At 42.1% G+C, this 16828-nt stretch overlaps 1 protein-coding gene across 1 annotated transcript in view; it reads right to left on the bottom strand.

Annotated features, from left to right (window-relative positions):
• Nucleotides 1–11304, bottom strand: part of LOC149461001 (cathepsin K-like) — a 51256-nt gene extending 39952 nt beyond the window's left edge. Inside the window, exon 1 of the mRNA XM_089678960.1 lies at nucleotides 11191–11304. The gene's annotated coding sequence lies outside the window, so the exon portion shown is untranslated. The remainder of the gene's footprint in view (nucleotides 1–11190) is intronic.
• Between the last annotated feature and the right edge of the window lie 5524 nt (nucleotides 11305–16828).

Here is a 16828-nt window from a genome sequence, read left to right as displayed (position 1 = left end):
TGTTGCATGACCACGCAATTGTCAGTTAAAGCAGGGCATGGCCTTGTCATGATGGGTGGGTAAATCTTCTGTCAAGTGGTTAAAGCACACTATATATTGAAGATATCAGTGGTTGGGATTCCAGGAGTTCCGTTATGTGGTGTCGGCTCAGCCTGTACAACTCAATGATAGGCTGGAAGGAGCGGGCGCTGTCTGCAGCTGTAAGCATGTATCCTCACATTCTGGTTAGGGACAGGATGCAAACAAATACACTGGATTTTCACCATCAAAACCTGCGAACACACAACCAACAACACCTATGCTGCTGGCATCACAAGTCCTAATAGGTTTGGAATATTTTTCAATGTGTACATCAGCTCAGAAGACATGAGTGTATTGCTACTGTTGATGCGAAAAAAATATATAAAAAGCTCATAGTTAACAAGTAAAGCTCCTTTCTCACATCGTCTATAGACATAGGCCAAAGCAAAAAACATCAAGGCTTTGTTCCAGCAAAGATCTTGGTCAGAGACCCACCTAACACTAATGCGTTTCATCACAAAAGGCATAGACATAGCCTCGAGTGGTGAAACACGTTGGAGGAGGAGGTCTCTGGGCAGGAGCTAAGGCCAAGCTCTTTGCAAGAATAAAGCCTTGATGTTGGATATGTCACTAGTGTGCAGGTGTCATATCCTTTCGTGGATTTGAAGCATGGACAGCTCCCTTTCAGCCAGCACCCAAGTTCCGGGAGACAGTGGGAGCTTTGAGAATATTTGCCTCTCTAACCCGTAGGCACAGGCTTACTGTTCTGGGAGGGTGACATATTAACCATGACGATGACCCAACATGGCACAGAACCCACCTCCCCCTACCCCAACTGTTTGGTAGGGGCCAATAGTAATCCAGGGCTACATGGCAACTCAGGATGTGGGGACAAAAGGTCTGTTGGCTCTAAATAGGCCTAATAGGCCTAACGGTTTATAGGCCTAACAAGGTGTTGGTTATCCAAAGGATCAGTATCAATAAATGGAAAGCCTTGTCTTAAAAGGCCTGCGGGTTCTAAACTGGCTTATAGGCCTAACAAGGTGTTGGTTATCCAAAGGATCAGTATCAATAAATGGAAAGCCTTGTCTTAAAAGGCCTGCGGGTTCTAAACTGGCCTATAGGCCTAACAAGGTGTTGGTTATCCAAAGGATCCAAAGGATCAGTATCAATAAATAGAAAGCCTTGTCTTAAAAGGCCTGCTGGTTCTAAACTGGCCAAAATCCTAACAAAGTGTTGGTTATCCAAAGGATCGGTAACAATAAATGGAAAGCCTTGTCTTAAAAGGCCTGCTGGTTCTTAACTGGCCTATAGGCCTAACAAAGTATTGGTTATCCAAAGGATCGGTAACAATAAATGGAAAGCCTTCTCTTAAAAGGCCTGCTGGATCTAAACTGGTGTATAGGCCTAACAAGGTGTTAATTATAAATGGAAAGTCCCATTTGTAAAAGTAGGGTTGCCACCTTATACCTTTAAACCCGAACACCTATTAATTACATAGGTTCTGAGGCTAATTTAATGCAGTCAAGGCACTAAATGAGTTTAACCATTTCCATACCGGGCACTTTTACCCCCTTCCTGCCCAGGCCATTTTTCAGGTTTCATCGCTCTCACACTTTGAATGACAATTGCGCGGTCATACAACATTGTACCCAAATTAAAATTTTATCATTTTCTTCACACAACTAGAGCTTTCTTTTGGTGGTATTTAATCACCGCCGGGGTTTTTATTTTTTGCTAAATTAACAAAAAAAGACAGAAAATTTTGAAAAACAAACACGCTTTTCTTTGTTTCTGTTATAAAAGTTTGCAAATAAATAATTGTTCTTCATAAATTTAGGCCAAGATGTATTCTACTACATGTCTTTTTTGAAAATAACCCAAATTAGGATGTATTATTTAGTTTGTAGGAAAGTTATAGAGTTCACAAACTATGGTATAGATCTGAATATTGATCAATCCTGAAGTGCTGACAGCCAATCTAATTTCTTGAGGTCCAAGAATGTCAGAACAGTACAGATATCCCCCAAATGTCAGAACAGTACAGATATCCCCCAAATGTCAGAACAGTACAGATATCCCCCAAATGTCAGAACAGTACAGATATCCCCCAAATGTCAGAACAGTACAGATATCCCCCAAATGTCAGAACGGTACAGATATCCCCCAAATGTCAGGACAGTACAGATATCCCCCAAATGTCAGAACGGTACAGATATCCCCCAAATGTCAGAACAGTGCAGATATCCCCCAAATGTCAGAACAGTACAGATATCCCCCAAATGACCCCTTTTTGCAAAGTAGACAGTCCGACGTATTTCATAGGAGGCATGGCAAGTTTTTTGAAGTTGTATTTTTTTTTCATAATTTTTCGGAAAATGAAAAAATTAAAAAAATTATTTTCACTATTTTGTTTTTACATACTGTCACCAGTGCAGTACAGCCTCATCATATAACTGGCATGGCAGTGATCAGGGACACTGGTGACAGTATGAAAAAAATATATATATATTTTTTTTTAATTTTGTTTATTATTTTTAATTTTTTATTATTTTCTTTCTTTTTTTTAAGATTTTTTTTTTTCAAATTTCACTATGTCCAAAGTAGTACAATGTTACCATAGTAACATTGTACTACTTTGGGGAAGTGATCAGTATTTTTTTTTTTTTTTTACACAATTTGCTTATAGCAAAGAATTACTTTGCTATAAGCAAGCATGTACCTGAATGACATCGATTCATTCAGGGGTTTTTTTTGTGCTTAGCTGTGATTTGGCCACAGCTAATCACATGACATGTGCATGTGACCTGCTGTGACCATTCACAGCTAAGCACTAGTATACAATGGATGGCATGAATGAAGCCATCCATTGTATACAACTGTCATGTGACCTGCTGTGATTGGTCACAGCAGGTCACATGGTACCGGCAACGGGGGCCGGTACTCAGATCTGTCATCGGCCGTGTCCGAGGTACACAGCTGGTGACAGATCGCGCTGCTGCGCGGCTCTGCAAGCGCGAAATCTGCGCATGCCCGGGAGGACGCCATATGGCGTCCACCCAGAAATCTACAGCATTTTGCCGGCCGCCAAACGGCTATTGGCCGGGCGGCTATAGGTTAATTACCACCTGTGGAACTAATATGTGTTCAGGTTTAAAGGGATGAGGTGGCAACCCTACTTAAAAGGACTGCTGGTTCTAAATACACTCAAAGGCCTAGCAAGGTGTTGGTTATCCAATTAATAATTGTGAATAAATGGAAAGTCCCAGACTAATCATGGGTAAAGTCACATTCAAATCAAACATGTTTCTCTTGTGAATGTATTCCTTCAGATCCATATTCCAGTAGATATACACACAATCACTAAAATGTCATATACGCTTTAGCCCGTAACACAATTCCAAAAATTGTTTTTAGTTTTTTTAAATCTGCAGCTTTTGAGGAAACAACCCCTGGTGATCTTGCCATGGTCCTTGTTCAGGAACTTCCTGTGATAAGTTGCGCTCCTAGAGGACATTACAAGTGGCTGTACTAGGATTGCCACCTAGGGTTGCCACCTCATCCCTTTAAACCCCAACACATAATAATTCCACAGCTTCTGTGGCTACTGAAGGTGGTAATTAAACTCAATCAGTGCTTTGGCTGCATTATATTAGCCTCAGAACCTGTACAATTAATAGGTGTCTGGGTTGAAGTGGCAACCCTATTGCCACCTCATCCCTTTAAAACCAAGCAAATATTAATGACACGGGTTCTGAGGCTAATATAATGCAGATAAGTCAGTAAGGCTAGGTTCACACCTATGCAGTTTACATTTGACCCATTTCTGCATTGCGTTTTTTTCGCGTTTTATTTTAAGCGCAAAACCCATCAAAAACATGGCAAAAACGCACACGTTTTTCTGCAGCATTTCCATTGAAGTCTATAGAACCAAAAACGCAACTTTTTGCATCCAAAAAAGTCCCTGACCCTTTCCAAAAAACGCACCGGGTGGAAACGCGGAGATGTGAACCTGTTCCATAGGAAATCATGTTGAATGGACTGTACTGTGTTTCTGCAAAACGCTGCGGAAAACGCTTAGGTATGAACCTGGGGAAAGTGATTTTAATTACCACCTTAATTGGCCACAGAAGCCGTGCAATTATTAAGTGTTTGGTTTTAAAGGGATGAGGGTGTACAAACACCCATTGCTGATCTGCCATTGTCAGGAAGTTGCTCCAGAGCAATGATGTGTAACCAATGCTAGAGTTACCGTATTTTTCGCACCATAAGACGCACTTTTTTCCCCCCAAAAAAGGGGGGAAAATGTCAGTGCGTCTTATGGAGCGAATATGGAGCGGCCGGTCCGGTATTTCCACTGCCGCCGTGTCAGAATACCGGGCCGGCCGCTCAGCTCTACAGCGGGACCTTATAGAGATGACTGCTGACCTTTGGGGAGGGGGGGAGCGGGTACCTGAATTTGACAGATACCCGCTCCCACTTCCGTGGAGTTGTTCTTTCATCTTACCTGTTCCTCTATCCAGCGGCGCGGTCTTCCCGGCTTCTGTAGTGTGGGCATGACAGCCGGGTGCCAAGTGCGCATGCGCAGGAAGCGGTGCTTTTTGTGAATGGTAAGGCGGCACCTGGGACACATGACAGATCCCAGAAGCCGCCGGACCAATCACAAAGCGCAAGTGCTTCTCGCTCATGCGCACTGGGCACCCGGCTGTCATGCCGAGCGCCATTACAGAAGCCGGGAAGACAGCGCGCGGCTGGATAGAGGAACAGGTAAGATGAAAGAACAACTCCGCGGAAGTTGGAGCGGGTATCTGTCAAATTCAGGTACCCGCTCCCCCCCCTCCCCAAAGGTCAGCAGTCATCCCCTGTACTATCCACAGTCTCTGGTCATCCCTGTGCTGTCCGCAATCTCTGGTCATCCCTGTGCTGTCCGCAGTCTCTGGTCATCCCTGTACTGTGTCCGCAGTCTCTGGTCATCCCTGTACTGTGTCCGCAGTCTCTGGTCATCTCCTGTACTGTGTCCGCAGTCTCTGGTCATCCCTGTACTGTGTCCGCAGTCTCTGGTCATCCCTGTACTGTGTCCGCAGTCTCTGGTCATCCCTGTACTGTGTCCGCAGTCTCTGGTCATCCCCTGCACTGTGTCCGCAGTCTCTGGTCATCTCCTGCACTGTGTCCGCAGTCTCTGGTTATCTCCTGCACTGTGTCCGCAGTCTCTGGTCATCTCCTGCACTGTGTCCGCAGTCTCTGGTCATCCCCTGCACTGTGTCCGCAGTCTCTGGTCATCTCCTGCACTGTGTCCGCAGTCTCTGGTCATCTCCTGTACTGTGTCCGCAGTCTCTGGTCATCCCCTGAACTGTGTCCGCAGTCTCTGGTCATCTCCTGTACTGTGTCTGCAGTCCATTAGTTCAGAATTTTTTTTTCCTGTTTTCTGCCTCTAAAACCTAGGTGCGTCTTATGGTCAGGTGCGTCTTATGGAGCGAAAAATACGGTACATAGTTACATAGTTAGTCTGGCTGAAAAAAGACAAAAGTCCATCCAGTTCAACCATTAAAAAAAAAAAAAGTTATAATCCTACACCCACAGTTGATCCAGAGGAAGGCCAAAAAAAAACAACAAAGCATGATCCAATTTGCTCCTGCAGGGGACAAAATTCCTTCCTGATCCCCCGAGAGGCAATCAGATATTCCCTGGATCAACTTTACCTATAAATGTTACTATCCAGTTATATTCTGTGTATCTAAGAAAGAATCCAGGACTTTCCTACAGCAAGCCACTGAGCTGGCCAAAACCAACTCTTGAGGGAGTCTATTCCACATTATCACAGCTCTCACTGTGAAGAAACCTTTCCATGTTTGGAGATTAAATTTCTTTTCCTCCAGACGTAAAGAGCGCCCCCTTGTCCTCTGTGATGACCTCAGGGTGAATAACTCTACACCGAGTTCACTATATGAACCACTGATGTATATATACATGGAGATCATATCCCCCCTTATGTATTATACATGGAGATCATATCCCCCCTTATGTATTATACATGGAGATCATATCCCCCCTTATGTATTTATGCATTGAGATCATATCCCCCCCTTATGTATTATACATGGAGATCATATCCCCCCTTATGTTTTATACATGGAGATCATATCCCCCTTATGTATTATACATGGAGATCATATCCCCCTTATGTATTATACATGGAGATCATATCCCCCCTTATGTATTATACTTGGAGATCATATCCCCCCTTATTTATTATACATGGAGATCACATCCCCCTTATGTATTATACATGGAGATCATATCCCCCCTTATGTATTATACATGGAGATCATATCCCCCCTTATGTATTATACATGGAGATCATATCCCCCTTATGTATTATACATGGTGATCATATCCCCCCTTATGTATTATACATGGAGATCATATCCCCGTTATGTATTACACATGGTGATCATATCCCCCCTTATGTATTATACATGGAGATCATATCCCCCTTATGTATTATACAAGGAGATCATATCCCCCCCTATGTATTATACATGGAGATCATATCCCCCCTTATGTATTATACATGGTGATCATATCCCCCCGTATGTATTATACATGGAGATCATATCCCCCCTTATGTATTATACATGGAGATCATATCCCCCCCTTATGTATTATACATGGAGATCATATCCCCCTTATGTACTATACATGGAGATCATATCCCCCTTATGTATTATACATGGTGATCATATCTCCCCTTATGTATTATACATGGAGATCATATCCCCCTTATGTATTATACATGGAGATCATATCCCCCCCTTATGTATTTATACATGGTGATCATATCCCCCTTATGTACTATACATGGAGATCATATCCCCCTTATGTATTATACATGGTGATCATATCTCCCCTTATGTATTATACATGGAGATCATATCCCCCTTATGTATTATACATGGAGATCATATCCCCCCCTTATGTATTTATACATGGTGATCATATCCCCCCTTATGTATTATACATGGTGATCATATCCCCCCTTATGTATTATACATGGTGATCATATCCCCCCTTATGTATTATACATGGAGATCATATCCCCCTTATGTATTATACATGGTGATCATATCCCCCCTTATGTATTATACATGGAGATCATATCCCCTCTTATGTATTATACATGGAGATCATATCCCCCTTATGTATTATACATGGAGATCATATCCCCCCTTATGTATTATACATGGAGATCATATCCCCCCTTATGTATTATACATGGAGATCATATCCCCCCTTATGTATTATACAAGGAGATCATATCCCCCCCTTATGTATTATACATGGAGATCATATCCCCCCTTATGTATTATACATGGTGATCATATCCCCCCTTATGTATTATACATGGAGATCATATCCCCCTTATGTATTATACATGGAGATCATATCCCCCCTTATGTATTATACATGGAGATCATATCCCCCCTTATGTAATATACATGGTGATCATATCCCCCCTTATGTATTATACATGGAGATCATATCCCCCCTTATATATTATACATGGAGATCATATCCCCCCTTATGTATTATACATGGAGATCATATCCCCCCTTATGTATTATACATGGAGATCATATCCCCCCTTATGTATTATACATGGTGATCATATCCCCTTATGTATTATACATGGAGATCATATCCCCCTTATGTATTATACATGGAGATCATATCCCCCCCCTTATGTATTATACATGGTGATCATATCCCCCCTTATGTATTATACATGGAGATCATATCCCCCCCCCCTTATGTATTATACATGGAGATCATATCCCCCTTATGTATTATTCATGGAGATCATATCCCCCCCTTATGTATTATACATGGAGATCATATCCCCCCTTATGTATTATACATGGTGATCATATCCCCCCTTATGTATTATACATGGAGATCATATCCCCCTTATGTATTATACATGGTGATCATATCCCCCCTTATGTATTATACATGGAGATCATATCCCCCCTTATGTATTATACATGGAGATCATATCCCCCCTTAATCTCCTCTTCTCAAGAGAGAATAAATTCAGTTCCTCTAATTTTTTCTCATAGCTGATCTCCTCCATGAGTGAGTGCATGTAGACAGGAAGTGGCTGAAAGAGGCCAGAGAAGATCAGCAGCATTGACATGCAAAAAAAAAAAACATTGTTTATGATACACTTTGCGTTATGTTTTAGCAAACGACATGGGGTGCATTTATTAAAAAATAAGCACATTGCTGTTCGAACATTGAAACTGCATGTAAATTAATTATGTGCAAATGAGGCAACATCGAATGTTCTCGGGTAATAATCTCTGCTGTGTAAATTTGAAAAATATCACATTATGGCCACTAGATGGTACAAAGTATCATAGAAAATAAAAGAACCAAAAAGACACTGCGCTAAGGATCTATATACAAAAAATGTGCTTATGGAAATGCTGCGAGCACCCAATATAGGATACACTATAATAGGACTTTAAAACATATACGTGCTATGCTATTTCACAAGTGAACATATATATATATATATATATATATATATATATATATATATATTGCCAAACTGTTCATAAAAAAAGTGAGTGCTTGTCCAATGAGTGAACTAACAATCATACATTTCCATGATCAGATAGTGCAGCATGATCTCACATGGCTCTTCACCAATATACCAGCTCGTTTCCTCCACCAAATAACACACCAAGGCTTACCAGAGGGTATGTGAGTCTCATGAGAGAAGTCATGGAGCGCTTAGAATAATATTTTGCTTTATATGTACATGATATATATATATATTTATTAGAGGTACTTATATCGCCATCAATTTACGCAGCGCTTTACATATATATTGTACATTCACATCAGTCCCTAACCCTCAAGGAGCTTACAGTCTAAGGCCCCTAATTTACATTCATACATACACATACTAGGGGCAATTTAGACAGGATCATATATATATATCATGCACATATAAAGCAAAATATATATCTGTAAGGTAGTATATATATAATAAACACATTGTTCTATGCAGCCAAGATAAATACGTATGGAGTTTTCCTTTGTGTTCCTCTAAAACCTTGGTGCCCAACCTGTGGCTCTTTGGTACTTTTTTCATGGCCCCCGGGGGGTTACTTTGTGTCTCCAGTCCATGGCTCCTGAAACACTTCCCTAATCTCCAACAACTTCTATAGCATGTTTGCAGTCTCTAACAATCTCTTATAGCATACTCGTAGTCTCTGACCATGTTCTGTAGCATGGTCATAGTCTCTGGCCATCTACTGTGTCTTGCCCATAGCCTCTGGCCATCTACTGTTTCTTGCCCTTAGCCTCTGGCCATCTACTGTGTCTTGCCCATAGCCTCTGGCCATCTACTGTGTCTTGCCCATAGCCTCTGGCCATCTCCTGTGTCTTGCCTATAGTCTCTGGCCATCTACAGTGTCTTGCCCTTAGCCTCTGGCCATCTACTGTGTCTTGCCCTTAGCCTCTGGCCATCTACTGTGTCTTGCCCTTAGCCTCTGGCCATCTACTGTGTCTTGCCCATAGCCTCTGGCCATCTAATGTTTCTTGCCCTTAGCGTCTGGCCATCTATTGTGTCTAGCCCTTAGCCTCTGGCCATCTACTGTGTCTAGCCCAGGGGTCTGCAACCTTTAAGACATAAAGAGCCACTTGGACCCGTTTCCGAGAGGGAAAAAAAGACTGGGAGCCGCAAAACCATTGCAACATTTAAAACAAATCCGACACTGCATATATTGCAAAAAACGCTCTGGTCATGAAGGGGGTTTAAGGGCCCAGTAAGCAAAGGGTTAATCAGGGCCACAGTGTATCGTCATAATCACAATCATAGCCTTAGGTCAGTGGTGGGCAACCTTTTTTTTCGACTGAGCCAAATCTCGCCAAAACCACGATTGAAATTTATTTTGAGAGAAACATTTTTAAAACTGAAAATACATCCCCCATATAGTAATTCATCCCCCATATAGTAATTCATCCCCCATATAGTAATTCATCCCCCATAGTAATTCATCCCCCCTATAGTAATTCATCCCCCATATAGTAATTCATCCCCCATAGTAATTCATCCCCCCTATAGTAATTCATCCCCCCTATAGTAATTCATCCCCCATATAGTAATTCATCCCCCGTAGTAATTCATCCCCCATAGTAATTCATCCCCCCTATAGTAATTCATCCCCCATATAGTAATTCATCCCCCATATAGTAATTCATCCCCCCTATAGTAATTCATCCCCCCTATAGTAATTCATCCCCCATAGTAATTCATTCCCCATATTGTGTGAATTCACTTACCTTTGCTCCGCGCGTTCCTCTCGCTGGGTTCCCGCGCCGTTCTGGTCTTCAGGGCGGACTGTGAGAGGAGAGGAGTTCGTCACGCTGCCCCGCCTACATCCGGGCTGCCCCGCCTACATCCTGACAGCCAATGTTTGCCAGCGGGCGCCCGGCACACAGAACATCTGCATTAAAAGAGCCGCGGCTTGCCGACCCTATTGCCTGTCACCTGGTGGGCAGTGTGCCCCGGAGCCGCAGGAAAGGTGAAAAAGAGCCGCATGCGGCTCCGGAGCCGCGGGTTGCCGACACCCGGTCTAGCCCATAGCCTCTGGCTATCAACTGTATCTTGCCCATAGCCTCTGGCCATCTACTGTTTCTTGCCCTTAGCCTCTGGCCATCTACTGTGTCTAGCCCATAGCCTCTGGATATCAACTGTATCTTGCCCATAGCCTCTGGCCATCTACTGTGTCTAGCCCATAGCCTCTGGCTATCAACTGTATCTTGCCCATAGCCTCTGGCCATCTACTGTGTCTAGCCCATAGCCTCTGGCTATCTACTGTATCTTGCCTATATCCTCTGGCCATCTACTGTGTCTTGCCCATAGCCTCTGACCATATCCTGTTGCATGTGTGCTGTCCCTGACACTCAATATTCCCTGAATTTTATGTGTGGCCCTTTGGTGGTGTCAGGGGTTGCACTTGAGGCCCCCCCATATAAAAAAAAAATGACCACTGCTGCTCTAAAACAATCTAACTAATTGAAACAACTGCAGACAAAGCGAATGACTTTCAGCCAGGCGATCGGAAACAAGCGGATATGAAATCCAGAGCTGAGTACCTGCAGGTTGGACTGTTTCCTCTTCTGTCTATGGTTTCTTTTAGCTGACTCTGCTGAGACTGAGTTGTTTGAAATATTGTGGGCTGCTCCCTTCCAGGAAGGCCAGTCGGGGAATTCTAGGGGCAGGGTTAAATGTGAAAAAAAAAAATCACAGACCTGAACTCTGCAACTGATTTCAGATTCTCTCTCTGTGTAGCCAATCTCATTCTCTAGAATCCTGATGTATGACGTAAGAGTATTTTGTCCTGGTAGCAGCTGTGGAAGAAGAGAAGAGTCAGGAACTTTGTCCTGGAGATCTTTATACCTCTAAATGTCTCTTTATCGCTATAGCTCTTTATGCCCTGTGTACATGAGCCCTTAGCAGGGGTTCCCTAAGACCTGGAAAGTTCTTCTAAGGGTTCCTCTGTGTTGAAAAGGTTGAGAAAGGCTGCTCTAGGCTGTTGCATTCTATCCTCCCTTATGTCAGTGTGCACATTAAAGCCATAACATGTTTTATGAACAAAGAAACACACCACAATCTTATTATGTTCATAACAGAAACCAAGCCAGTCTTCGGACCTGCACATTATGTTTCTATTTAATGAAGGCAGCGAACTGAAGTTTATTTCCTCTTTGTTTTATGGAAATGAAATGCATTTTCGTCCTATCAGCAGAATGATTGCACAATACACTGGCTGAGAGGACAGACCTACCTATTGTTGGACAATAAAATCCCAAGGTAAACATACATGATTTGACTTGAGTTCAAAGATATTTTCACTGAACAGCTACTAGTTGTAGTTATCGAAAGAAGGATCTTGCTCGGTGTATATAGCAAGGAATATACATGTAGGTAGGCAGAGACAATCACAGGACTTGAGAAGAGAAGCAGGATACATTTAGGCAATTTCAATGGATGTCCAAGATTTTGGTGGGGAGCAGCCCAACTTATAAGAATAAGTGACGTGGCAACATGTTTTAGAAGCAGAAAATTTCAACTTCTTACTTTTCAAATACTCATTAAGCTGCTTAGACAAAATTTGCTTCAAATACATTTTTTACAAGACTTGTCAGTGATTTGGAAGAAGGAGGATGAAATCAAAGAATGCGACAAGGGACATCCCACTCTTCCACTCTCAGAAGTTTTATATGCTGAAGAGACTGATGAAGAGAGACTGCAGTGGTGGAACGGAGGAGAGGTTGGAGATGAGGGCCACCAGAGAGGTGACTTTATCTCTTCATTTGGACACATTCTTTTACCATTTTTGAATTCTTAAATTCTTTAGAATTTTTTTGCTACCGTGACAGGCTTGCTTTAATGCTACAACAAACAGACATATTGGACAATTGTGCACTTCCAACCTTGAGGCAAGTTTGGAAAAGACCTTTTTCTGTTCCAGCATGACTGTGCCCCTGTGCACCATAAACACATGGTTTGATGAGTGTGGAGCAGAGGACAGACATACCCATTGTACGACAATAAAATCCTAAGGTAAACATACATGATTTGACTTGAGTTCAAAGATATTTTCACTGAACAGCTACTAGTTGTAGTTATCGAAAGAAGGATCTTGCTCAGTGTATATAGCAAGGAATATACATGTAGGTAGGCAGAGACAATCACAGGACTTGAGAAGAGAAGCAGGATACATTTAGACAATTTCAATGGATGTCCAAGATTTTGGTGGGGAGCAGCCCAACTTTCTCAAGCAAGAATAAGTGACTTGGCAACATGTTTTAGAAGCAGAAACGTTCAACTTCTTACTTTTCAAATACTCATTAAGTTGCTTAGACAAAATTTGCTTCAAATACATTTTTTACAAGACTTGTCAGTGATTTGGAAGAAAGAGGATGAAATCATGGAATGCGACAAGGGACATCCCACTCTCCCACTCTCAGAGGTTTTATATGCTGAAGAGACTGATGAAGAGAGACTGCAGTGGTGGAACAGAGGAGAGGTTGGAGATGAGGGCCACCAGAGAGGTGACTTTATCTCTTCATTTGGACACATTCTTTTAGCATTTTTGAATTCTTAAATTCTTTAGAATTTTTTTGCTACCGTGATAGGCTTGCTTTACGGCTACAACAAACAAAAACAATTTGGACAATTGTGCACTTCCAACATTGAGGCAACAGTTTGGAGAAGACCTTTTTCTGTTCTAGCATGACTGTGCCCCTGTGCACCATAAACACATGATTTGATGAGTTTAGTGTGGAGGAGAGGACAGACATACCCATTGTACGACAATAAAATCCCAAGGTAAACATTAATGCTTTGATTTGAGTTAAAAGATATTTTCCATAAACAGCTACTAGTTGTAGTTATCTAAAGAAGGATCTTGCTCGGTGTATATAGCAAGGAATATATCTGTAGGTAGGCAGAGACAATCACAGGACTTGAGAAGAGAAGCAGGATGCATTTTGGCAATTTCAATGGATGTCCAAGATTTTGGTGGGGAGCAGTCCAACTTTCTCAAGCAAGAATAAGTGACATGGCAGCATGTTTTAGAAGCAGAAACTTTTAAATTCTTACTTTTCAAACACTCATTAAGCTGCTTAGACAAAATTTGCTTGAAATACATTTTTTACAAGACTTATCAGTGATTTGGAAGGAGGAGGATGAAATCATGGAACGTGACAAGGGACATCCCACTCTCGCACTCTCAGAAGTTTTATATGCTGAAGAGACTGATGAAGAGAGACTGCAGTGGTGGAACGGAGGAGAGGTTGGAGATGAGGGCCACCAGAGAGGTGACTTTATCTCTTCATTTGGACACATTCTTTTAGCATTTTTGAATTCTTAAATTCTTTAGAATTTTTTTGCTACCGTGACCGGGTTGCTTAATGCTACAACAAACAAAGACATTTTGGACAATTGTGCACTTCCACCCTAGAGTCAACAGTTTGGAGAAGACCTTTTTCTGTTCCAGCATGACTGTGCCCCTGTGCACCATAAACACGTGGTTTGATGAGTTTAGTGTGGAGGAACTCGAGTGGACTGTACACAGTCCTGACCTCAACCTTACCAAATGCATTTTAGGTGAATGGGAATGCAGACTGCAGAGCCAGGTCTACTTGAGTGATTGGTGCCCAACCTATTTTCTGCCATACCATAGATCATAGACCAGATACTAAAAACAAAATTTCTAAACCTATAAGCCACCCAGGGGTCACCTACCACCACTCAGGGGTAAGAGGTGCTACACAACCATGTGGTATTGGTTTGACAATCACGTTTTACAGAGATAGAGCTTTTTTGTGATATTTAATAACCACTGGTTGTTTTTTTTATACTATAAAAATGGGGAAAAGACCATAAAAGTTGAAACAAAATTCCACCACTTCCCCAACCCCCCCCCCCCCCAAAAAAAAAAAACAACAAATTAGAAATCCCAAGGTGCTTTCATTTTTTGGAAATGAAGAAACATGCCAGTATTGAGGGGTTTGAAACCTTTTGCTTATATATAGATAACTCCATATTTTCTGACAGTGGCTGTGCTTCATGGCTCTTTCTCACAATAGAATTCTATAGACATGGCTGACTCAATGGGCCCACTTTACTAAAAGAAATATCACATTGATGGGCCTTCAAACTAAGCATGAAAACCCAAGCATATTCTAATAGTGTTTACTTTGCACTTGCTTACAAATGTGGTTTGCTAAAATAGTACCTGCTTCAGCTGCTGAATGTAAGCTGCAATCACAATAGAATTTTCCACAATTTGGGGGGGATATCTTATACTAGCTGGTCAGTTACCAATTTGCTTTTCATGTAGGAACAGTATATTATCAAAGGATATCTAAACCCAAGAACAAAAATGTAATGTTCTCATTTACTACCTTCTTACGGTATATGAATGGAGAGGATTCTTTTAAGCAACCCACCCACTACCATTATAAACACATTAAAAGGTACAGAGGGAAGCTCTTATAGAAGAAAAATTCCTACCAAGGATCACACCTTTATCCTTCAACTATTACAAGGTTCAAGGTGAGATTTAATACATGTATAGGTAAAAATAGCCTTTGGTACAGTAATGCTAATAAACTAACACTTGGGTTTAAAATCAAGCACCCAGGAGCCTCCATGTAGACTCGTCTTTATTTCGGAGCATCCCAAGATTCCTGAAACCCTGGGTACTCCATTATGCAAAATCTGACCAGAGCCTAATTTGTCTGGCCATTGGTCCACCAATGTAATGGCCAGGCTCACTAACCAATAGAAAGGCTTGGGGGGAGGTTGTCCAGAGATTGACCTTACAGTATTTGTAAATTTAAATTAACGTGTGCTAGTGGTGTCATTTATTTGGTGGTATAGAGACAATATTGTAAAAAGGTTTACTGCCAGCTGTCTTTAGGATGCATGGCATGAAAAACAGTTAATGTCAGTCACACAAGTAAACTTGGCCAGTGATGAACCAGTAGCAGACAACCTTGCAATGAGGGAGTTTAAAGCATTTGCCCATTTTCCAATATTTCTCAGGGACCACAGCAGTGAGATCTCTGAATTTATCTTCAAACACCTTCATTTCCAGTCTGTCTGCCTAAATACAATGATATCATCCATCCTTACCTAATTGGCCGTGTAGCACCCTGCTAGCGTAGGTTGCTAGGTAAATTTAGCTTTGTCTCCTTCTGTAATCAAGGAAGCAGTACATGTGTGTTCTGGTCTGTTCAGGGTCTCATGGGTTGGGAGTTTGATTGCTTCACCTTGCCTCTAGAAGACATTTCAAAGCTTAGGGTAGAAGCCTATTCCTGGACTGGAAGTGCCCAGTAGGGGGTTTGAATGTGGATAAATGGTTCCAGACACTGGAGAGCAGGGTTCCTTCTCCCCAGGAGGGTTGCAGAGGTTGCTGCTGCCCAGCAGCCCATTAGCTGAACAACCTCTCAAGGACGCTATAAAGGTGCTAGAATCCAAGGCTCAAGTGGACTTTTGCTCAGAGCTGACTACAGAACCATGCCACGAGGGATCCAGTCCTAAGAGGCACCATCTCACTTACTGGGTTGTGTCCAGGGAAAGATGTAAGGAGATACCTGTCCTGGGGATTTGTGAGTAGTAACTTTAAGCTGATCCCTGAGACTGTGTGCTGGATTCTACGCTGGGTAACGATGGTTGCACACTGACTCACAGTAACCAGATGCCCAAAATTTGCCACGTGGTCTTCAGCTGCGGAGCTTTAGACTGTTCTCAACCAATACCACTATTTACAGGAAGGACTGTCCTCTAAATACTACTGCTTTTGATGTTTTGAAGTATCCCATACCAAGTTCCTCTCCCTTCCCTTTGAGGTACTGCAAGCAATAAACTATAAAAAGACATCTCGTAGACCACAGGTGTCAAACTGGTGGCCCTCCAGCTGTTGCCAAACTACAAGTCCCATGAGACATTGCAAAATTGACAGTTACAAGCATGACCCCCCAAAGGCAGAGGCATGATGGGACTTGTAGTTTCGCAACAGATGGAGGGCCACCAGTTTGACACCCCCGTCCTAGACTGTTTACAGGAGCCAGTATGCATAGACTGTTGCTGGGGTGGACAGGCAGCCTCTGTACTTCTTAGGGAAGAACCGGTTAAAATCAGCTTCTACCATCAAATAAAAAAATACAATCAATTGGGAAAGCTGAAATGAAGGAAAGTTGATTTTTACACATTTTTTTA

This window comes from Staurois parvus, unplaced genomic scaffold (assembly GCF_062004578.1).
Source record: "Staurois parvus isolate SC_StPar_1 unplaced genomic scaffold, SC_StPar_1.0 ptg000213l, whole genome shotgun sequence".
In the NCBI taxonomy this organism is placed as follows: Eukaryota; Metazoa; Chordata; class Amphibia; order Anura; family Ranidae; genus Staurois; species Staurois parvus.
The sequence above is the reverse complement of the archived record's forward strand: the minus strand, read 5'-3'. Positions and strand labels throughout refer to the sequence as shown.